The 25,703-nt window shown below is 39.8% G+C and overlaps 1 protein-coding gene across 1 annotated transcript in view; it reads left to right on the top strand.

Annotated features, from left to right (window-relative positions):
• Positions 1-9,689: 9,689 nt before the first annotated feature.
• The window catches only part of LOC125466417 (retinoic acid receptor beta), a 488,627-nt gene continuing 472,613 nt past the window's right edge, over positions 9,690-25,703 (top strand). The window contains exon 1 of the mRNA XM_048560882.2: positions 9,690-10,005. The gene's annotated coding sequence lies outside the window, so the exon portion shown is untranslated. The remainder of the gene's footprint in view (positions 10,006-25,703) is intronic.

The following is a 25,703-nucleotide window of genomic DNA, read 5'->3' as shown; positions in this document are numbered from 1 at the left end:
TTGTCATTAAATTATACTGGAAATTTAGACAATCATGCTTGATTTGTAGAATGCAGTAATTGCTCATGTTGTAATAATACTTGGGAATTCTATTCTAATGTATCATATATAAAGAGCTGCATCTTACATTTTATTAACTAAGTCTGAGTTTATTGGAAGGTTTGTTGCCATGAGGCTGAGTTACTTACTAAATTAATTAACTTCCATGCCCCAGTGCATCTCATAGGTCTAATTTCCATGTCAGCTTGCTACATGCCATTCTCGAAACAACTTTCCACTCGGTGTAAATCCCAGAGCTGACTAGAAAACCTTGTGCCCACGTCAACCTCCCAGGCCCTGCTGGCCTGTAGGTGCCCTGTCTTATTCCTGACATTTGGCCTAAGTAGCTGATAGAGGGTAATAGGTGTCCTACCATGCAAGCATCGTCCTGGATGTCCTTCTGGATGGCGTGGTAATACCATGGGATGTCATCCTTCCTTCCACAGCAGTAATGGAGGCTATGGCACCAGCCCATGCCAGCCTGGTCGGAGGTTTCCACCTGGAATACAGCAGTCTCAGTCGCCTGAAGGAATGCCCAGCTCTGAAAGAAGAATGTCATTTCCCTTTTCTGCTCCGCCAGCATTCATGGCACAATCTTTTCTCCAATACCTGATACTCACTGTGCTGTTATCACATCCACCCCCATCATGGCTCTTGCTCTTCCACTCTCACTATCACCTGTAACATCTTCCTTCATTTGCTGTCACCCACGTTGACCCCAACATCACTATCCCTTATATCTTCTTTGCTGTCTTCTCGCTTGCTCAGGATACTACCCTGCTTGGACTAATAATAACTGCTGGGCCATAGACTTTCAACATGCGTAATACCTACCTCTCTCTCATTCCATGAAGACAACAGCCCATATAGAGCAGAAAGGTTCACTGGTACACTGCCTGTAATTCAGCTCATCCCCTCCCAAGACGAGAGGTTCCTGACTCTGACAACCCTGAGCAGAATCTGGACTGGTACCAGAGTCTGCCCTAGATTTAATCTGCCAGAAACCCATAAGCAAGCACTATCACCATTCACTTGACTGAGGCCTTCTGGTAACTACAACAAGATTCCTGCCTTTGTGTCTGTGCCAAACAGCAATGCAGAAACAATATGAGCCTAGCTGAGGTGGCAATGTGCATGAAGCCAAGGCAATGTGAGGCAGGGTTGCTGTGAGCGTCCAGGTAGGCTCAGAGTGTGTGATTGCTAGGAGAGCAGATAAAGAGCCCAGAGATGCAGCCTGGTCCAGTCTATGAGCTGGGTCTGTGTCCCTGAGTGCACAGGGTCTTTGCAGGAGCATTAAAATGATAATTGCTAGTCCAGCCTTCGATGTTGTATTAACATGCAGAAGCATGCTGTAATTGTCTTGGAGGTGTGCCATGAGTTAGAAGTTGGTAGATGTCAGATACCAGTGTCCATGAATGTGGTGTGCATGTAGCCTTTGCCTATGGACCATGCCCTGCGATGTTGCTGCCTGGTATCCAATATGGAAGCACTAACTGATCTGCTGAATCCATCAAGTATTTGCTCTGGTTTTTCTGTTACATTTTCTAACTGTTTCGTTTGTTTAGAGAGATTTTTGAGATGGCAAAATAAATGTTAAAGAGCTGTGTTGGGCTATTCACAACACATTTAGCAAGCGATAATCACCATCAATTGGCAGTTCACGCTGCTTAATGAGGATCTTGTCACAACGCTTAAAAGCATAAAACATGGCACAAGTTACTGCCAGTGTTGAGATGGGCCTCACTGGATTACTAACTGATTCTGCCACACATCTTGCAAGAACCCACATTGCTCAGGTCCCTGTAAGATTCTGCCCTATATTAGGTCCAATTAAGACCAATTGGAGCATTCCTTTCAACATCTCATTGGATAGCAGCCAACTAGGTACAGCATTAAAATTCAAATGTGGATGTGCTTTGTTCTATATGCTGAATTCTGCATTAAACCAGTTGAGTCACAAGAGTAGTGTCCCAGCTTTGGTGGTTCAGTTGGTGGCATTCTTGTTTCTGAACTACAAGGCACATGGCTCAAGTCAAGAAATGAGCAGAAGCATTAGGCTGGCCATCCGGTACAATACCGATGGAAAGCCACACTGTCAAAGCTGTCTTTTGGATGCAGTGTTAAATTTACACTCCATCTGCCTTTTTGTGTCAATGTAAGAGAAGCTAATGCACAGTTTAAAAATAGGGGGTAGGCCATTTAGAACAGAGTTGAGGAAAAATTTCTTCACCCAGAGAGTGGTGGATATATGGAATGCTCTGCCCCAGAAGGCAGTGGAGGCCAACTCTCTGGATGCTTTCAAGAAAGAGATAGACAGAGGTCTTAAAGATAGTGGAATCAAGGGTTATGGGGATAAGGCAGGAACAGGATACTGATTGTGGATGATCAGCCATGATCATAATGAATGGTGGTGCTGGCTCGAGGGGCCGAATGGCCTACTCCAGCATCTATTGTCTATTGTCTATTGCACTATGTTGCAGAAAAGCAGAATTCTTGATATTTAACCTTCGATTGACATTACAAAAACAAATGATCTGTCTTTATCACGTTGCTGTTTGTGGGAGTTCCCTGTAACATATTAGCCTCTATGCTTCCTATTCTTCAAAAATGACACATTTCAAAAGTACTTCCTTGGCTGTAATGCACTTTGAGGTGTCCAGTAGTCATGAGAAGTGCTGTATTAATGCAAGTTATTATTTTCTTTCTGTTTAAATTGTAAGTGAAGAATTCAAAGCAAATGACACTCATTTTGCTGCTGGAAAGTTTATATTCAAAAATACGACCAAGGTAATGGGATACACAAAGTCTTTTACCACAGAATTACTGTTGGGAAATTCTCCATCCAGACAGCCAAACCTCCTTGTTGGAAAACAGAAAGCATAAATATCTCTGAGCACTTTCCACGCACCTTTTAGGATTAGCGCCTTGTTGATTGCTGCTCTTTGGTGGATATTGTCTCTGTGGTTTTAGTTTAATAGGCAACAACTTGGCTAACGGTCATGAGTTGCCTGACTGATATTTCCAACCAAAGCGTTATTTAGTTGGAGCAACAGTTTTGAAATGAGCACCAGATATTAAACCACAGTTTAGCTTATCTTAAAATTGCATTATGAACTTCATTTAGTAGGGCAGTATTTATAGAGCCAAAGGGAGCTATGGCGCAGAAAACGGCTCTTCGGCCCATTAAGTCTACACTAGTGAAAAACAACCATCTAATTATTCTAATTCTATTTTCCAGCACTTGACCCAGATCATGGTATGCCTTGGCATTACAAGTGTACATCTAAGTACTTCTGAAATATTATGAGGGTTTCTGCCTTTCCCACCCTTTCAGGCAGTGAGTTGCAGATTTGCACCATCCTTGGGGTGAGAAAGTTTTCCTCACATCCTTTCTAAACCTATTGTCCCTTATCTTAAATCTATACTCCAGTCATTGATTGCGCCATCAAGGAGAAAAACTTTTCCTATTTGCCTTATGTATACCCCTCATAATTTTATACATCTCAATCATGTCCCCTCTCAATTGCCATTGCACTAAGGAAGACAATCACAGCCTATCCAAGATAACAAGGTGTGGAGCTGGATGAACACAGCAGGCCAAGCAACATCAGAGGAGCAGGAAAGTTGACATTTTGGGCCTGGACCCTTCATCAGAAATTCTGCAGAATTCTTCTCTGAGGAAGGGTCCAGACCTGAAACATCAGCCTTCCTGCTCCTCTGATGCTGCTGGGCCTGTTGTGTTCGTCCAGCTCCACACCTTGTTATCTCAGATTCTCCAGCATCGGAAATTCCCACTAACTCTCACAGTCTATCCAATCTCTCTTCCGAGCTGAAACTCCCCAGTCCAGGTAACATCCCAGTAAAACTTCTTAGCAACCATTCCACAGCTATCATATCCCTTTTATAATGTGGATTCCAGAAATGCATACAGGGCTAGTCTACAATACTAACCAATTCATCTCCTTTTAAATTGTTGCATTACTTTATGACTTGTTTAGTCATGATACTAATGAAAATTCACATGGTAAACATACTGGCTAATAAATGTTATGAGAGGGAGGAGTTTGATAAATTATAATTTATTATTATTCAATTATGGTTTGATAAATTAACAGCTTTTTTATTTCTTCAAAAACACTTCACATAAGTGATCAGATTCTAAATGTTCAGTTGTGAAAATACCATTCATGTTTGTTGTAATATTCTTCATTTTTGAAAGTGATAGAGATGTATTGGTCACTGACGTGAGAAAAGGGAAAGATCTTGTATTGGCTCAAATGAGGCCAAAGTATACTCAATCTATTTTATTCTCAATGAGATTGGAATTTGATTAAATCTCATAAAGAAACACAAATCTATTGACAGAATTGAAATTCAAATTACAACTTCATTTTACTGTAACTAGGATTGAAATAATGCTAGGTAACTTGAGTTTGAGATTGGGCTCAAATTCATTATTTCATTAATAGTTCTCTTGAAATATATTATTATTTGATGTCTTCTTCCAAGCTGTAGCCTTTCCAAGCAGGATCTTTTTGTTATTGTCAATGATGATAATTGCACTGCTTTGCTAAGAGTGCCATTAGATGTTTTATTAGAGTCAAATATTCAGAAGCTTCTGTTATTCATCTGAGAAAAAAATGTCACTTACAATAAACAGCGACCACAGGAAATAAGCTAATGACACTTTTGTTGAATTCATGGAATGGTTAGGAAAAGCTGTTTGGATTTGTTACACTAGACCTAATTGTTGCTTACTGACCTTTACTGCTTCATCAAACTATGCAAATATTGTAAAACACTGTAACATATTTTTGTTACTTTCTCTGAAACTAAGACAGCAAGGAGCCTTTCTGTCATTGCAATAAAAGATGGACGAGGCCAAAGTCCAGAGGTTCAGTCCACAGACATGGCCCCCAGCATTTTCACAGTGGGGGTATGGGGTGAGTGTCACATTCCACCCATGTTCCATTGAGGCAGCTATCCTTGTCAAATCATGGCTACTTCCAGTGAAGTTCAATTTTCATCAGCTAGGAGTCAGAAGCATGTTGTGTGTGGTTTAGACCTTGTAGGAGCAGGTTTGAACTTTGTGCATTGCTTTGGAAAGATAGAATATCCTTTTGGATATAGTCCTTGACACCTTTGTATGAATGTCCATAAAAAACTGGAGTGTTTAAAAACATCAGCTTGCTTTTTTCACCCTATTGACACGAGACTGAAAGTTATCATTACTGAATTGGTGATGTATGACTGACTTAACAACCTTGTGTTATCAAAGTATGGTATCTATCGGTTCATAGTTTGATTGACAATTTGCAAGAAGTTATAGACACTTTGAAGTGGGAGTGTGAATTGCAACATTTGTTTTTATAAGGAATGAAAGGAGGTCAAGTATTTTAAGTATTTTATTATTGTGTGTTTTTTTAAAATACGGAATTCTTCAAGTGACACTCTAATTTCAGCATACGTCATGAAGTCTGCACACAGTGGATACTGGGTGTTTTGGCATGGTCATTATAAGGGCAATGGATAGTGGTTGGGGGCATAAGTTGGCATGTATTGACAAAAAGCATAGAAACTTATAATGGGGTAGCTAGAGTTGTAGGTTGGCGTGGAGGCTTTGCTGCCAGGCTTTGGGTGGCATTGCTGTTATAGGTGAGGCCCCCAGAATATAAAATCTTGATTTCTGAGGCACTTTTTCAAGGTCTGGTTTGTAGAACCAAGAACTGCCTTAACTCTGTTCTCACAATCCAGGGAGTGAAACTTCAGTCCTGAATAACTGAATGCAAATCTTGTAGCAAAAATAGTTATATAGCAAAAATGGTTAATCCTTGAGTAAGACCATCTTCTCCCCGTTCAGATATTAAGGGTGAAATGCTGTTGAGGAATTGGGAATCAGTCCTGCCAGGTGGAGAGCCTACAATGTCTCCTTTCAGGAATACCTAGTGAAACCAGTCGGACTGTGGTGAGGCTATTGTTGAGTCTGCCCCTGGGACCTAGACCACACAGGATAGTGAGTGTGCTTCACATCTAATCCCTGGATGAACCTCTGGCTGTTTTTGAACAGGGGGCTACAAGCCAAAACCCTAGAAGTGACAAGGTTTCAACTGCTGCACATTGTATGGCAATAAGGCCGTCCTGTTTCTGGGTTCATCCAAGCAGTGAAGTCGTCATAAATTAGCTACTGACGGGTCTTGATTTCATGCCTAGAACTTATTTCAACATTGACTAGGAGGTGACTAGATTCAGATCCATCACCACTATTCCACCTAATCAAATATTTCCCACCTCTAATATCACTATCAGTGAGAGAAAGGTGAGATATTTAAACTCTAGTAGTACCACAGATAATAACTTTTAATTGGCATCATATTGTACTTGAAGGAAGGGAATGGAGGTGTATAAAGTATACATATCAGGCTGAAGCTTTTTAGTGAGCACAGAGTTTACAATGTAGGATTATAGCAAGCCCAGGGGAGAAGTGATGCAGATACATGAACCTTGGACTACCTGTTGATGTCCATGACTGGCACATGAAGGACACCGCACCCTCAGCAGGGAGCCCAGGTTCAAATGTAACTTCTTAAAGCCAGCATGTACTTCTTAAAGCAGAAGTGCATCGTGGCTGCAGGAAGTCGAACTGATGGATTGGACGATGTTTCCTACCGGAAAGTAACATGTGCAATGGAGCTTATGGGTATGATGGGTGTGTGGCTGGGTTCTCAGGTGCAGCACTGGAGGACTGAGTGTACAAGGACTAAAATCATCTTTTTACAGGGAGCCAGGAAACTTTCCAAACAAACACATATTGGAATTGGGAGTAGACAGACATGGAGCTTAATGCCAAGTCTCTGGAGTAAGGAAATGGGATATAATACAAGATAAAACTCTTCCTGGTGATCATTCAGTTCACTCTTCCCCAATTTTGTACAATGCAGTAAAGCTTAAAAGACACTTTACAACAGTGATCTGAAACCCTTTAAGTGTATGGCCCACAAAAATCCAGTTACTTCTTTGGAAAAATATTGAAATTCATTTTAGAATTAAATAGAGTGTTAGTTCATTAATGACTGAGAGTAATAAAAGATTGATTAAGTAACAGAAATTCTTTGACAAAACTAAAGTAATTGAAATCATAAATTTATTGGCTTTGTGGAATTACTTGTGAAATTACTTTTGTAACACCATAGTCGCATTCTGTGTGACCTTGCAGTATAGAAAATTGCACGGTAGGAAACTGCCATAGGAAATCATGTTATAGGGAAATGGCTGTAGAAAATTGCTATACCTGCACAGCAGAAAGTTCGCATTATCTACAAAGCATCCACTATTCATCAATCATGTTGCAACCCAATTCATGTTAATAAAACACGTGCTGTAGCAGAACTACCTGTATCTCTAAGTATCAAAAATGGAATTTAATGTCTAGCTTTATTCATTCTTATAACTTCCTCAATCTCTGAAGACAGTATGTTATTGCCATAATTTTAAACCTAACAGTAGGTGTAAGGGAGTGTAGTGGTAGGGAGGGAGGGGGCACTATTTGTGAACAATGCAGGGTACAATTACTTGCTTGAGCAGTGCAAATAATGTTTTTATTCCCCACAAATACGATACAACAAAGATGCAGAGCTATTCCACTCAGTAACACAGAACTTGGAATAAGTATAAGTGGGATTTATCACCTATGTTTAGGTGATTGTCATTGCCAGGCAGTTATTCAAAACATCTTGAATGTGATGACTCTCAGATCCAGATGTTCTGTTGATGAATTACCAACCATAGAGTAGTGCATATACATTGGGGTCAAGTACCAAATCCCAAAACACTCATGGAACATCCTTGGACAAATAGCAAACCATTATCTCCAACCACCATCAAGTGAAATCTCTGGCACCTTCAGGTGAAAACAGAAGTTTCCACTGAGAAACCTAACAAATATATTTGGTTCGAATAGAGTCATTTATGTTTGTGAACTTCAATACAGATGAATTGCTAATTGTCATTTCTATAACGTGAATCATCTATTGAATCGGGTGTATCTGAACATTGGTAGGGACATATCCAATAGAGAAAACATTGACAGTATGAATGGTGCAATGGCAAAAAATTATTTTATATGGTCTTTAAAATTTCCATTCATTTAGGGAGGATCCATTGGTGGCTTTTTGAAGTTTAACTTGCTATGTGTGTGACCACAAGACAATAAGATGTCTGAGCAAAAATAAGCTATCCTGCTTCACCACTCACTAAGATCATGACTGATCTGTTAATCCTCAGCCCCACTTACCGGCCTTTTCTCCGTCAGTCTTGATTCACTTACTGATTAAAAATCTATCTCTGCCTTGCATATGCTTAATGAACCAGTCTCAATAGCCCACTGTGGTAAGGAATTCCAGATTCGTTCCCTTCTGAGAGAAAAATAAACATGCGATTGTTTACTCTGAAGTTACACCCTCAGGTCTTAGACTCTCCCACACTCGGAAACAACGTTTCAACATCTACTGTGGTCAAGTCCCCAAATAATCTTGCATGTTTCAATCAGTTCTCCTCTCATTGTTCAGTATCCTAACAGTACAAATACTACATTGTCAGTGAGGTGTTCTGGAGCTATTTGAATTGCCAGTGGCCATATGACGTATTGGTCAGTCACATCATCCATAAAATAGAGTTCATTGGGCAGCCTTAGCACGTTAAATACATTTTTAGAAGAATGTTATCTCATATTGTTCATCTACCACTGCCTCCAGTATTTATCTAATCTCGTTCCTTCTCTGTTCCCAGGGCAGATTTGCTGTGCTATTCACCGCAATGTGTGAATTTGTCTGGATACGGAAGCATATAATCTGCCTTTCATTATAAAATTCTCTAAATATAATAAGACGTGGGAAATAAGCGGTACATGAAATAAGAGCAAAATGCTGCAGATGTTGAAAACCCTAAATAAAGGCAAAAATGCTGCAAATACTCAGCAGGTCTGGCAACATCTGTGTACAAAGAAACAAAGTTAATACTTTAAACAAAATATGACCATTCTTCTGAACTGAGAGAAATAAATGATTTGGGATGTCCAGAGTATAATGGATATCTGGAAGAACGGGAGGCTGTTAAAACAGTCGGGTGGTTCAAATGATATTATTGACTGCATAAAGATGTCAGAGGTTGTGCGATTTTCTAACATAACCCGACCCCCTTCAATTGAGTTATTTCCTGGGATATCTGTTACTTAATCACAATATACACTGCTTGCTATGTGGTATTTATGTCCCTGATGATGCAGACTCACCCTCACTATACATGTTTACTAGATAGGTCTTTGATGTTTGCAAGCATTGCTATTGAAATGTCTGAAGTTCTTACCAAAGTTTGAGAATATTTAGTTTAAAACTGAAACAATTCTATTTCTAGAGGATATATGGATGGTTTGCCAAAATGTTCTCCTTCATTAAAGCTGCGTATCAATTTAGAATTAATTCAGTTTGTAGCCCTGCCTGGTAGCCTGGTGATAAGGCTAAATAAAGCTGTTTTACAGATAGTACTTCCATGCACTGTAACCATTTGCACTGTATCAGGCATTCAAGTTTTTTTTTGTAAAAATTATTGGCCGTCACTTGATTGAGTGTAAAATTAATTTGCATTTATGTGAGGGTTTAGTTCTATTCACAGAAATAGCGTACCACTTTCCAAATTCCTGCTCACACAATCTAAAGATTCACCAGTCAGTTCACAGCAATTCAGTAATGAGAGAATTGATTTTTTCTTCTGGCTTCATGGAGAACTGATTTGATAGTAGAAACGAATGCACCTCTCTCTTGCTACATGTAAGCCTTGAGCTCTCCGTCTTCATGACAGTTGGTGAAAGAGCATTGCTGATTACGGACCTAACGGAATTATTGGCAAGCACCAACATGAAGACCCTTGGTGTTTCAAAATCTTTTTGTTCACACTCAAGATGCCTTCAGTCTGGTGAGATGCATTTTTAATTCTAATGATTTCAGTTAACCTTTAAATGATGATTTTATTTCTCACATCTGTATTCGTGAAACCAAGTTCGGCTCTGTTACACATTGCATCACAGATAAAATTCACTCCATCTAATAAAGATAATGTGCTAAAGGTATCTTGCTTTGATCTGTATAATTTTGACAACATATACATTATTTATAGCAATAAAATCATAAATATAGAGTTGTCACTCAGCATGATCTGTTATATGCTTTTCCGTGTAAACTATACCTTATTTTTCCAGCTGTTTTAGTTATTGTATTGGTAACCATTTGAAGAATTGCAATAAAATATCAGGATATTATTCCATTTGTTGTCATGCTGTGATTGGTGAGACACATAATGTTTAAATGCTAGCATCTGGTTGTTGTCCTAAAGTCTACAATGTTTTGCTATATCAATACTTCCCACCTAGGGAGTACTGCAAGCTATAGAGCAGATTTACTGTAGTTGTCCTTAAATTGCTTTTCAAATATTACAGATATGCAATGGAATGGAATTTGATCATACTGACATCAGGTTTCTATGAATATACGGTTGGTCTCTCAGATACTCAGATATGACACAACCATTGATATGTCATGCAGTATTACATGAATTTGTATTAACATCTCAGATACTGAAAGATATTTACATTATTTAGAAGTTGTTTTCTTTTTATGTATTTCTTGCTTGTTAAAAGTGCAAAACTGCTGCCTCAATTTTAATAGAGTTAAATATGGAACCGTGTCATGTACATTCTGAGGAGCACTCTCTGGGTTGTATTCTGATTTGTAAATGTCTCCCCCAGCCATTGACATTGAAAGTGTAGTCAGGGGAAAGTATAATCTCTCGGCTGCAGATGTGAAACTGAAAGGGTCTTTCACTAAGGTCTATTACGTTAGTTAAATAATGTGTAAACTTTACTAAAGCTGAGTCTCCATAATAAATTGAAGTATGATTTTGCTGTGTGTTCACATTCATCTTTAGGACATGGAGCTCTGTAAATATAATAATGTATATGAGACTAAAGTGAAGAAGAATGCCCTATTCATTTTGTATTTCTTGTCACTTTTTATCACATATTGGAGCTGCCAAATCTCCAGTGAACCTTTTCATCTTTTTATACAGAATTCCTTTTTCTGTTTTAAGGTAGCACGTGGAAAGTTTATTCACTTCTGTAATGTCTTTTACTGTTTATGAGTCAATGTTAAGTTTGGCATTTTCCATATAAGTAGCAGAAACTGTAGCACTTTAAACCTCTATACACAATTAAAAACATGCTATAAAAAGACACGACTATATATTAATTCTATTAATTAACCACTGTTGTAATCTTATCACATCCTCAGATGCGTAGACTGCAAGTTGCATTTTCCATCTTAGTATCAATTTTTCTTTAAATTTTTGAAAATAAAATTGTCTATCAGTTTATAGCATAAACACATGACTAGATGTAATTACAATTCTGTGGTAGAGGCTGCTGAAAATCATGCATGATTCAAAAGTGCTATGGGCAAACCATCTATTTCCAGCTCTGTGTTTATTGATCAGTAGCAAAAACTAATTAATAGCTGCATGAATTTTTTCCAGATGGCAGTTTAGAATGGGACAAAACAAGTAGTTAATTCTTCAACCATCATGGTGACAAAAGACGTAACTCTCAGTCAACTTCTTTGTGAATTACTGCATTTATATACATATGTCTGCTACAGAAGCATTGGACTGATTTTGTCACATCCTAGTATGGGCGTAAATCAGGTACAGTGCACTTGAAGTTTCTAATTCCTGACCTACATTTCCATCAGTTGATGTCCCACAAGTTCAGGCCATTCATGAAGATAAGATTGACAATTAAAGGTGCAACACAAGTAAGTAACAGGCAGAAGACATTCTATCCCGATTACTTCATAGTGTTGGTACTCAGAAAAGGAAATTTTTAGGGAGTGAAATTGGTCTAACGAATTGATATCCTGTACTACATTCCACCAGATTTGTTTCTCCCATCAAATATTGCCAAGACTTGTAGGCTTAAACCAAGTAAATGTGAGCAAGGCTCAGAAATGAGTGTCCAAAACAGAATTGTTGTTTTGTGAATAAAAATAAGATTGGCTGGAAAGAAAATTAGCCGCTGATTCACTGTGAGCCCATTTCCCGCTAATGAAATAGACCAGTCTCATCCCCATAGTTTCTGACTGTTTGCAAGTTTAGACTGGGCTTTACTCAGATCCTGGAAACTTTGTGAGATCTGGGTCCAAAGCCATCATTCACTTCAGCCAATGCACCCAAAATTGGATTTTATCTTGCTTAACTAAAAGCAGATGGGTTGGAAGATAGTATGATGTTCCTTTGTCTCTTTTAGAGGAATATGAGCCAAATGCAGGCAAATGAGACTAGTTTAGTTTGGGAAACCCAATCAGCTGGACAAGTTGGACTGAAGAGTCTGTTTCTGTGCTGTATGACTTTAAGACTCTACTTCAAAGTTTACAGCTTCTATAGCTTTAAACATCTCAGCCCCTTTGAGAAAAGCAAGCATCCTCAAGCACTGCAAAGGAATTGGACAAATGAAATGTTTGAGACTTTGTTTCCATTGTCTCGTGTCTAAGGCAAAAACATTGGTTGAGTGCAAAACAACAAAACAGAAAAATCTGGCACAAAAATCTCACCTGTTAACCATTTTACTCGCCATTTTAGATTATTCTGAAATGGTCCAGGCACGCAGTTCTAGTTACAGTGACATTCACCTGCCACTGTGTCCTCATTACATCAAAACATACAAAGTGGAAGCAGCAGCAAAGCAAAGCAGCTCCAATCTTTTCTGCCATTCATTACAATCATCACCGATCCTCAGTCTTAACTCCACTTTCTCGCCTGTTCCCCATATCTCAATTCCTCAAGAGAGCAAAACGGTCTCAAACTCACATGTGTTCAACAATAGACCATCTACAAATCTCTGAGGGAGACTTCCAGAAAATGAATAACACTTTGAGTGAAATAACATTTCTTCCTTGCAGTTATAAATGGTCAACTCCTAATCCACTGAAGTCTGGATTCCTCAAGCCAGGGAACCAACATCTCAGTGTTTATCCAGTGAAACCCTTTCAGATCCTTATGAGTTTTAATAAGATTGCCTCTCATTCTTCTAAACTCCAGGGAGTGTAAGCCCAATTTATTCAGCCCTGTTCATAAGACAACGTTCTTATTCAAGGAACCAATCTAGGGAACTGTGCGCACTGCTTCCAATGTAAGTATGTCTATGCTCAAAAAATAAACCAAACAACTACAGTTGCTGAAAATCAGATACAAACACAGAAATTGCTTGAAAACTTCAGCAGATCTGGCAGCATCTGTGGAGAGAAAGCAGAATTAATTTTTCAGGTCCAGTGACACTTCTGCAGAAGAACGGCCTGAAGAAGCTCTGAAGATAGTGCTAGTGGTACTATTGCTCGACAATTAAACCAAGACCCAGATAATGTTCAAATCTTGCCATAGCAGATGGCAGAATTTAAATTTGAATTCAATAAAAAAAATCTGAAATTAAGAATCTACTGATGACCATGAAATCATTGTCGATTGTCAGAAAAACCCATCTGGTTCACTAATGTCCTTCAGGGAAGGAAATCTGCTATTCTCACTTGGTCTGGCCCAATGTGACTCCGGACCCACAGTAATGTGGTGGACTCTCTACTGCCCTCTGAAATGGCCTAATAGACTATTCTGTTGTAACAATCACTGCAAAGTCTCAAGGAAATAAAACCGATGGATCACCTGCCATTGACCTAAACACCAGAAAAGACAATGGCAGAAACAATACAGTGTGGAGCTGGAGGAACACAGCAGGCCAGGCAGTGTTAGAGGAGCAGGAAAGTTGATGTTTTCGGCTGGTTGGGTTTTCTGAAAAAGGACCCTGACCTGAAAAGTCAACTTTCCTGCTCCTCTGATGCTGCCTGGCCTGCTGTGTTCCTCCAGCTCCATACTGTGTCGTTTCTGACTCCAGCATCTGCAGTTCTTGCTATCCCTGAATAATTTAATGGTGACCATTTTTTGTTTGTGTATAGATTTACATTTATGTGTTGTCATATTTCAAATCATCTCATATACTTTGAATTACTTGAGGTGCAGTGACTATGTGGGAAACTTGGATGCAACTAACTAGCTGTGATTTCACCCTTCCATAGAAAGCATATTTACAATGATAGCTATTTTTTGCATCGGTTATGCTTCATTGTGTGATGTGGCTATAAATTAATTGGTGAAGTGGTGATTATTAATGATATTCTGAATTCTTCTAAATCCATATCTGTAATGCTCCAAATACCTCACATACCAACACAAATACAGAGGGTAACATTGCAATGTGACTGCAACAACTATCAAAGAAGTCAGCGAGAATGATAAAAGCAGCGAGAATGATAAAAGCAGCGAAAATAACAAATTTTGGAGATCACAGCAGGTCAGGCTGCATCCTTGGAGAGAGAGCATGCGAGCAGTTCGAGCCTAGATGACTCTTAATCAGAGCTGATGTGAAGTGTAGAGAGGGTATCATTTATGCAATAGTGGACTGGGTGGAGTGCTGGGGGAGAGAGGCTGCTAATAGAGCAGATTAAGTGATCAGAATGTGAGAATGGCAGAACAGTGGTGTGTCTAACTACTACGCAGGAGAGAACAGATAGACCCACTAGAGGGGACCCGGGGCGAAGGGAGAGAGGCCATGTTACAAGTAAAACTAACTGTAACAAATAAAACTAAAAGAAAGGAAAGGAATGGGAATAGGTTCACAATCTGAAGGTGTTGAACTCAATATTAAATTTAGAAAAGAGTTGCCCCTGAGAACCAAAAAGCAGCCTCCATCAATCAAAAGGCAGCCATCGAGAAATCCTCAAGAGGAGCCCTCAAAACAAAACGTTTACCACTGTTAAAAATGGTCAAAAATCCCACAATACCAGATTATAGTCCAATAGATTCCTCACGCATGAGGAAGGGGCTGAGCTCCAAAAGCTTGCATTTTCAAATAAACGTGTTTGACCATAACCGGGTGTCATGGGATTTCTGACCTTGTCCACCCTAGTCCAACACCAACATCTCCACATCACTGTTTAAAATGGACAAATGTTTATGGCCTAGCATCAATTCAGCTCATCCTTCTGGACCAGGAAAATGGGATGGATGCATATGTGCAAAGTAGGGTGTGTATGAATTGTTCAAATGTTTCCCCTCCCACGTATTATCTCTCAGGCTGCTTTGTATCACCCTGTTGAATCATTCAGTACAATTTTACAGTTGTGATATCAAGTAGGGTTGAAATCCATCACTTGCTTGGAACTCCATGAACTGGAGTGAACTACAATGTAGTCCATTGTCTGTAGCAATGCTCAATACTAAAAACTATTTTGTAAACAGTTTATCTATAGTGTCAATGATTGAAATGGTGGTTATGGAATTTGTTTGGCTATTTACAATGTTATCAACAGACAACAAGCAGACTGTATTGATCCCTAAGGGCTGCTTGCGCTTTTATCTACTTGAAGTTGTTTCCATAGTTTTGTTGGCCACTGCGTCAATTGTAGGATTGAACTCTTCTATGCAGTAATCAATTGCTGGCCACTAACCTGCTTCATGGGAGCATTGCTTCAGCTCAATAACAGCAAGTTGTTCCTGGGCAAGATGCAATGCCTGATGCAGTAGCAGTTTTGGTGTAACCAGTTCAGTTCTATCCACACTATAGTCATCAGCAAACAATGCGAGTTTATCGCATACTGTATCTTATAAGACCAGTCATTCTCCTGGTTTACAAAGCTTGTTGCGTTTCAGATACTTGGCTACTTTTTGTGGTGCATGGTCTGTTGCGAATCCTGCCTCCAACTCCTCTCACACAGCAAGATTTTCAGTCATAGACAAAATCACTGCAAAGTCTTCAAATATTATGAAATGATTTATTATCACTGATGCTGTCTGTGATAGCAAAATGCTTTGGCATACAGCTACTAAGTTGTATATATCCGCAGGATCCTCAGCCTCAAAATTATACTGATGAAGCCAATCTGACCAACTGTAAATAGGTAGAGGCTGAAGACCTGGTCCTGGTGTAGCCAACAATATAGGCAGTGGTGGTGAAACAGTATCGAGAGTAAACCTACTGCTGTAGATTTACGTACAACAATGTTTACATGTGTGGATGCAGGCTACTGCTGCCTGTTCTTCAACACAACATTTGTGATCAGTTTCTTACAACTGGCTCACAGGCTAATTGAAGCTTTTTTCAGTGGGCAGTCAGAGTGCAGCTCCAATTGGAATTCCTGATCTATGTTTTGAGACATTTTTCTGCATGTGCATCGAAATGCACGAGAATGCTGTTATCACTTGCAATATTTCAAACAAGGTGTATGCTGTCATAAAGAACATATCCATTTATTTTTCTGCATTCTTGATTGTGGACTGAAATAAGGACAAAACTATTTAAAAAGCCAATTCAGGGATGGCTGAAATTTCTGAAAAGCAAGTTACTTGGCACTCATTGTAAGTGTTGTTTACTCAGCTGTTGGCTCAAGCTGTGGGGTAGGTTAGCTATAGACAGGCTAAAGCCAGGAAGCTATGTATAAATGGGAGATTTGGTTGGCCACATGTAACTGATTGGTTTCTACTCTCAGGTGGTTAAACAGCTTGGGAGTGTGAATGTTCTCATCAGAAGACATCGGACCTCTGGAGGGGAGCAAACTGTTTCTGTTTTCAGTAAACAGCATCTCGAATCTGAAGATAGCCAATTTATTTCTCTTCATCTGTAGCTATGCAATTTAACTTAACTGTATCAGACCGGTTAACATCTTAGTAAATGTGAAACAACCTCCCTGTGCCTCCTACCAACTAGTGAAAGAACCTGTGGAAGTAAAATCAAGAAGCAGCATTCTGATCCGCAAAAGGATCATACAAGCAAACCATTGAACTGCCTTCCTAGTGTTGCCCTCCCCCTGTAACACCCATGGTTTTGTGTGTCAGTCTATGTGGAGGGGAGCTTTATAAGGAGGTTTGAATTTAAACTAGTCGAATTGTATGTGAAGATGCATAAATATTTATCTATTGTTGCAATCTATCTATTTGTAATAAAAAGTCATTCTTGTTAAGTATAAAAACCCAGCTAGCAGTTTTTGTCAACCTGGGTATGAAAGAGTGGTAAATTGGGGAATTTCGTGTACTTTTAAAACTCTTTTAACTTTTATGATGACTCTGCAAATAGTGGGGACTGCAGTAAGGTGTAATCCTGTGGTGACTGTCTATTCCCAGGGCGCACCTTTACGCAATAGTGTCTATGAATTCTTCACGATCTCGGTGCAGTAGGAATGAATTTATTATAAATGTTGGTAATTCCAAGGAATGTTGCTAACTGTTTCACATCAAATAGTCCCAGTAGTTTTGTCAACAAGGATCACTTGTTTCTTACTTTTCTTTTTGGTCACCACTTCTTCTTTGTCTTGCCACCAGTCTTTTTTACTGGATTATTATCCTTTTTTACCCCTCTCATTCCTCTTCCTGTCACCTTTAGGAGGCATGTTACTGACCACAGACTAAAATTATCTAGCAGTGTGTAAGAATCTGTGATCAGACAAGTTTAATCAAACATTACTGCCTCCACTAGTCACAGTGTACCAACTTGAAAATGTTCTGTTTATAACCATTCCCTGCTTCGTGTCAAACGGCCAATCCTCAACTCCATGAGCCCTCTGTAAATTTAAGTACTTCTGCAGGTTCTCCATTATCCATTCTGCTAGTTATACTCTAAAAAACACTTTTATTTAAAACGTAATTTCCATTTCATAAAGCCATGTTAAATTTTCCAGACAAATTATGTTTTTACCAGTTCATGACTAAGTCTTCCATGATAATGGATTTTAGCATTTTCCTAATGACTAATGTTAAGTTAACTGACCCCTAGTCCCTTTTATCTCTCTCTCCTTCCTTGAATAGAATGGTTACATTTGTTCACTTGCAATCCACTGGAATAGTTCTAATATCTAGAGGACTCCAGAAAATTGTAACCACTATCTCCGTAGCTACCCATTATGGAACTTGAGAATGTAAACTAACAGGTCCTGGGGATTTGGTGGACTTGAGTCGCTTCCCATTCTCCAACAATTTCCTCCTTCCTGTGTTAATTATGTTGTGCTCCTGTCCTGACTTCTTTTAGCCAAAGATTCAACTAGATTTCTGGAATGCAATTTGCGTCATTCATTCTGAAGGTAGACACAAAGGGTGGAATTTAATGAATGCGTTACTTAAGGGTCTTACACAACCTCTGGACTGAATCTTTCCCATGCAAAGCTTGGTCATGGAAAATCTGCACACTTCCAAACTCATCTCGATGGGAGGGTATCAGAGATAATGGGAACTGCAGATGCTGGAGATTCCAAGATAATAAAATGTGAGGCTGGATGGCCTGCTGTGTTCATCCAGCCTCACATTTTATTATCGATGGGAGGGTACTAACTTCTCACCAAAAATATCTGTTCAATGTGTCAGCTATCTCCTCAATCTATAACTCTTACTGCAAGGAACCAATCCTTACTTTATATACTCCCTTCTGCCACATTTAAATATGTTTTAAATATTATGTTTAAACATTTAAATATTGGTTAATATCTGTGTTTGCTCCCATTTCATTTTTCCCCCTTTATTGCCTCTTGGTGATTTTCTAAAACATTCCTCATTTTCAATGCTTGCTACTATTTTTTGCCTCATTAAAAGCCTCATCTTTAAATGTAATATTATCTTTACTTCCTTAGTGACCCATGGAAAGATTTTACTTACTGCACTTTTGTTTTTAAAGTGAATACACTTTTGTTGAATGTTTTGAAACTTTTGAAACGTTTCCCACTGTTTAATTATTACCACATCTTTGGATCTATTTACCCCAGTCAGCCTCCGCCAACTCTCCCCTCATACATATGTAATTGATTTTATTTAAGATTCTTGTTTGGGGCTAAAGTATGTTTCTTTCAAGTATAGTGTGGAACTCAGTTGTAATCATTTGTCGTATGGATTTTTTACTCTGGAATTATTCACTTCACAATGCTAGATCTAAAGCAGCTTTACTTTGCAATATAATGCTTAAAAGAAATTCACTAAACTGATGACAAACGGAAAGAACTGCAGATGCTGTAAATCAGAAACTAAAACAGAAATTACTGGAAAAACTCAGCAGGTCTGGCAGCATCTGTGAAGAGAAATCAGAGTTAACACTTTGGGTCCAGTGACCCTTCCTCTGAAACTTCCTGAGGCCGGGTCACCGGACCCAAAACAGTAACTCTGATATCTCTTCACAGATGCTGCCAGATCTGCTGGGCTTTTCCAGCAACTTCTTCTTTTATCACTTGACTGATTCCTGAGTGAAGGAGCTGATTTATCAGGATGGCTTAAAAAAAATTGGATCCTTCTTCATTCGTGTTACAAGACTGAGGGGCGATCTTATTGAAATGTACACATTTCTGAGAGGGCTTGACAGGTTCAATGTTGAGGAGATGCTTCCTCTGCTGGGGGAATCTTGAACAAGGATCTATAGCAAAAGAATAAGGGGACACTCATTTGAAACTGAGATGTAAAGAAAGTCATTTTTCCAAAGAGTAACCAAAGTCTGGAAATCTTTATCCCAGAGAGTCATGGAGGCCAGATCTCTGAAAGTATTTGAAAAGAAACTCAGCTGCTAAGGAGTTGATAACTATTCTGAGCTGATATGAAAGTAGACCAAAGGCCTAGGGCAGACTAGCCATGATCTTATTGAATGGTGAGGCAGGGTTGAGGGACTGAACTGTCTATTCCTCACTCTATTTCTTACGTTCTGATATTCAGAAAGCGGAATTGCAGAATCACAGGAATATTGTGGGACATGGGCAGGCCATTTGGCCCATCCTGCCTTATACCGAAACATACTACAAACAAATTCTAGACCACAAAAAAAGTGTGAAATGATTCATTTTGGAAGGTAAAATCTGAATGCAGAATACACAGTTAATGGCAGGATTCTTGGCAGTGTGGAGGAACAGAGGGATCTTGCAGTCCATGTCCACAGATCCCCCAAAGTTGTCACCTAATTCGATAGGGTTGTAAAGAAGGTGTATGGTATGTTGGCTTTCATTGGCAGGGGAATTGAGTTTAAGAGCTGTGAGGTTATGCTGAAGCTCTATAAAACTCTGGTTAGACCACACTTGGAATATTGTGTTCAGTTCTGGTCACCTCATTACAGGAAAGATGTTGAAGCTTTAGAGAGGGCACAGGCAAGATTTGCCAGGATGCTGCCTGCGTTGGAGGGCAGATCTTATGAGGAAAGGTTGAGAGATCTCGGGCTTTTCTCATGGGAGCAAAGAAGGATGAGAGGTGACTTGATAGAGATGTACAAGATGACGAGAAGCATAGATGGAGTGGATAGTCAGAGATTTTTTTTTCCCAGGGTGGAAATGACCATTACAAGGAGGCGTAGTTTTAAGGTGATTGGAGGAAGGTAGAGGAGAGATGTCAGAGGTAGGTTCTATACACAGAGAGTGGTGGGTGCATGGAATGCGCTGCCGGCAGTGGTAATGGAGTCAGATACATTAGAGGCTTTTAAGTGACTCTTGAATAGGCACATGGATGATAGTAAAATGAAGAGTATGCAGGATAGTTTGATTTTAGAGTAGGATAATAAGTCGGCACAACATTGTGGGCCGAAGGGCCTGTACTGTGCTGTACTGTTCTATGTTCTATGTTCTATATTCTACTTTCATTTATTTGCTTGGCCCAGTCTGAATGCAGGCTTAAGTTCCTCATAATTATGACATTACCTGTTCTACAAGCTCCAAGTATTTGTTGCTTAATGATCTGTCTGATGGCATATCTATTGTTAGAGGGCCTTTACATTATTCCTATTTATATTTTCTGATCCATATCATTCCTAATCACTGTCCATATTGATTATTCTTTCTGACCAGACCATTCAAGATCTTTTCCCAATACAGACTTTACCATGAAGGTTACTCTCTCTCCTTCTCCGTTCTGTTCGTCGCACTCTGGAATTTTCACTCTCCAGCTGTAAGTAGGAGTTTTTAATAGTGGTGAGGGGAAGGGAAGCAGGTGAAGGTTCCTGCTGAGTTACTGGAAATACTTGTGAGGTACATACTCCTGCTTTAGATGGCTACCACTCAACAACTGATGTTTCTGTGGCGTTTCAACTAGCTGAAGGCAGGATTTCTTACCCCATCAAAGGAGGATATTCAGCCTCAGACAATCGACAGCCAACCTAATGGACCAGTAGATCTTCAGTCCCAGCAGCACCATCAGGATTGATCGTCACAGCTGGGACTGCACCCCAACCCAGTGAAGAAGAGACAGGATCCATCAGCATGTGAGCAGTGGTGGTTATCTGGTAGAAGACATTTCCTGATTGCTATAAAATCCTACTAATTTTCATTTCATTATTTGCATAAGAAAAGAAATGAGTTATGATCTAGAGAGTGTGGCTGAACTATTGCCCCAGATTAAAGCCTATATAATGAAGGTTAACCTTTACTCTCAAATGCCTGATACACTGATCGATACAGGCTTTGACCTGCTGGCTGGGTCTTACAATAGTAGTTTGTAAACCTGTCATCGAGAATGCATTTCTGAATTGACCAAAATAACGAAGAAGTAACTATTCTCATATTTATCATTATGCTACAGTGAGCAATCAAAGGAAAATAAAGTGCTGGAGAAAATCAGCAGGTCAGCAGTATCTGGTCATACTGGATTCAAAATGTTAGCTCTGTTTCTCTCTCCATGAATACTGCTCAACTTGTTGGGTTTCTCCACTGCTTTCTGGTTTTATTCCCGATCTCAAGCATCTACAGCATTTTGATTTTAAATCAATGACCAAAAGAACTCTACTCCCTGGTATCTTTGCTTCATCTAGTCTTTCCTTGATATCTGAAGATGAAAGAGTTAAAACAGAGAAAGAGTTGTGGGTGGGGGCTCAAGTAGGACTAGAACAAGTAATCTTCTACATACCCCAGAAAGAGATAGTCATAACTGGGACCCATGTTGACACCTTTAACTTGGAGACAATTAAAGGAAGAGTTGTTCAAATTGAGAATGGGCTCAGCCAGATGAAGGAGGGTAGTGGATGGGGACTGTTCAGGTCTTTTTTTCAAGGAGGAAGTGGTAAGTAATCAGATCTTCCTGATGGGGACGGATGGGTAGAGGGATTGCACACATATGGTGCAAAGGCTAGACCCAAAAAAACGGAAATTGTGGAATCAACATAAAACATCAGAAGAGTCATGAATGGAAGTGGAGAAAGACTGAATAAAGTGAGGGAAAATAATTGGGTTGAGATAGAAAGAAATAAGTTCAGTGGGGCAGAAAAAAGGCTGAAACAATGATCCTGCCAGGGCAATCCTGATAGTAAACATGGGGAAAAAAGTAGAAGACGGGTCGTGCAGAACTGGAGGTCTAGTCGGTGGGAAGCAGTAGGGAGATATTACCGGAGATGAAATTAGTGACAGTCCTGGAAACTACAGCCTAATGTTCAATGGTGGGATCATGTCCCAGGGGAGAGAAGGAGGAGGTGTCTTTGAGTTGGCACTGTCTTCTCCAGGGTAGAGATCAGCATAATAACAGCCAAATGAGAACGACACCCCTTATCAGCAGGTTTAATAACCATATTAAACCAAGTTTAGGGGAAAACAAATCAGAGAGGATGAAGGGAGCAGAGGAATCATGGCAGCTGATTTCACATTGGCAGTTTGTCATGAAGAAATCAACTGCAAGCAAAAGGCCAGAGAGAGAGGTTGGAGTGGCAAGGGTGTATTGGAGACAAGTAAAAGGGTCTGTGTGGCAGGGAGAGAACTCCTGTCTAAAGAAAATAGGCACGGAGGTGAAGGAAAATAAAAAGGAGTGCAGTTTCATTACATTCCTAAAATTCATTCCAAATCTTACATTTGCTTCTCCTTCCGCTCTGTCTACAGCATGATCAACACAACTTTTCAGCCCTTTTTCATTCTGAAGGAGAGCAATACACTACTTGTAACATTAACTCTGTAACTCTCACCACAATTGTTACCAGACCTGCTGAGTTTCTCTAGCACTTTCTGATTAGATTTGAAAATGATTACCAAACAAGATGGGAATTTGGGAACTATGGACTTCTTAAATGAATAGACTTAAATTGGAAAATAGATACAATAACGGCAGATGAAATTTAAAATAGACAACTCTAATTTACTACACATTAGAAGAATATATAAGCAGCATTTGTTCCTGTCTAGTGTTGAACTGGCTATAGATGAAGTTGAGAAAGGTCATGGTGTCTTAGAACTCTCAATGTCCAACATGGGAAGTCTAGAAAAACAGTGCAAACTTTATTTACACCATTTTATGCCCTTCAAGAATATTCTGTTAAAGTTCCCGCATACAGCTGGCATGACCTTGTTAAATCCACCTCTATTAGTTTTCCCTTGAATTAAGGATGGGTAGCTTTAGTATAGTTCTCGTTCTTTACAACTACCACAATTAGAAATTGTTCCCAGATTTTCTTTGATTATAGTTTTACTGCAATCCATTATCTTAGTGTAAACTGTGTCTTCAAATTATCAGCATTAAAGACAATCTGTGCAAGCTCACCTATATAAAAAAAAGTACCATCTCTCAACACAGTCTCAAACATTCTCTTAAATGATTCCATATTCCTTGTATTATTTCCATAGTTATGACTGAAATGTACCTTTTAGCCTGCGCTTGAGAGAAAAATGTCCTTTCAATCAATGCCCAATTTGCTTTTCACCAGTTCAAATTTGTGGTTCTTTGCTCTAATTTCATGGCAACATTCCACATTTGCATTTTCTGTACCAATAGTACAGTCATTTTGCGAACATGCTACCATTTGTCAGTTGGATTATCATGAACTGATAAAGGTCATACTCAGTAGGTAAGTGAGAAGGGTCTCAAAGTAGGTCCAAAATAACAGGCCTGCTGACAGAAGATTGGAAGGGAGTCGATCTTCTGTGGCAGACAGACCAGTAAAACCAATAATTGAAGCCAAGCTTGTCCAAGCGCTTAAGTTACTGTGAGGTTTGATGATTGATCTGCCATCTGACAGGCTAATGGATTAAAGAGTGCTGCCACTGAAAAATATGATATACAGATAACACTGAAATCCAAAGACCTAGCAAATACAGTTTCTCTGACTTGGTGTGCAGTTGGAAGCTTGTTATGTGACACACTTTGTTTGGACTGTACTGCAAGGCTCCCCATCCCAGACTTGATTCAAGCATGAGAACGCCATCTTCAGCAAACCTATCATCTACTCCACGATTTCCCCGGTGGAAGAACAGGCTCCATTGTATCTACCTTAGGCCCCTCGGGACAGCCCTAAGCAGCACGATTGAAATAGATCATCAATTATTTTGCATAGCTGTCTAGTGATTGCTCCCAGTGTTTGGGGCTTTCAGTGCGATTTGAAGTTGCTAGGGGTTCCAGGCAGTGGTATGGACCATCCTGGAGCATCTTTCCTGGCTTTCTAAGTCACTTGCTCCCAGACATAGGAGTAGTGAAATGTTTTCATCTCAGACTATACACTGACAAGCACACACATCCACATACAAAAGGCTATAACCCTAAACACACCTTTCGTGGACTACAGAGATCATAGCTAACTAATTTTCATCAAAAGAACGCACAAAACTGGAAGATTTTACTCAGGATTTTATGCCCTTTTCATAGCATCTCAGATTGGAATTTAACAGTTGACACTATGTCCAACAGCATTCATTACATTGACAACTTACACAGTAGCTCCTGAACAGGTGCAATCTTAAGATAGAGGTTCATTGCCTCAGTGATTTCCTGGCTCCTAATTAGCTAAGTGTTCCTTTATTTGCAGGTTCAACATTATTCACTCACTTTTCCATCTTTCCTCTCCTTACATTCCCACCATGAAACCTCCCACCCTCTCCTCAATGCCTTGCAGACATCATACAATAACCTCCAATTTCCCTCCCATTCCCCCAACTTGCAGCTTCTCACTTCGCTAGCTTTCTCGTCTCTCTACCTCTCCTTACACAGTCTTCACTCCTCTCTCTCTATTTCCCTTGCCACCATCCCCGCAGCACCCCCTTCTATTGATCATCTGACTCCACCCCTGCTGTTCTCCCCCAGCATCTGAATTTGTGCCCTCGTCCAATCCTCTTAACTCCTGCTGCATTCACTTTCTTGCTCTTTGCTCCTACGGCACTGCCACCACCCATCAAAGCCCCTACTCCTATCATTCCCTGGCAACTCACATTTGTACAGCTTCATTTGTCCAGGCACCTAAAGGATGATGACTGAGTAACAAGAAACAGCGTGATCAGAGATAATGGGAACTGTTGATGCTGGAGAATCCGAGATAATAAAGTGTGGAGCTGGATGAACACAGCAGGCCAAGCAGCATCTTAGGAGCACAAAAGCTGATGTTTCGGGCCTAGACCCTTCATCAGAAAAGGGGGATGGGAAGAGGATTCTGAAATAAATAGGGAAAGAGGGGGAGGTGGGCTGAAGATAGATAGAGGAGAAGATAGGTGGAGAGGAGAGTATAGGTGGGCAGGTACGGAGGGGATAGGTCAGTCTGGGGAGGACGGACAGATCAAGGGGCCAGAATGAGGTTAGTAGGTAGGAAATGGAGGTGTGGCTTGAGGTGGGTGGAG

The sequence above is a fragment of the Stegostoma tigrinum genome, chromosome 2 (genome assembly GCF_030684315.1).
Source record: "Stegostoma tigrinum isolate sSteTig4 chromosome 2, sSteTig4.hap1, whole genome shotgun sequence".
NCBI classification, from domain to species: domain Eukaryota; kingdom Metazoa; phylum Chordata; class Chondrichthyes; order Orectolobiformes; family Stegostomatidae; genus Stegostoma; species Stegostoma tigrinum.
The sequence above is the reverse complement of the archived record's forward strand: the minus strand, read 5'-3'. Positions and strand labels throughout refer to the sequence as shown.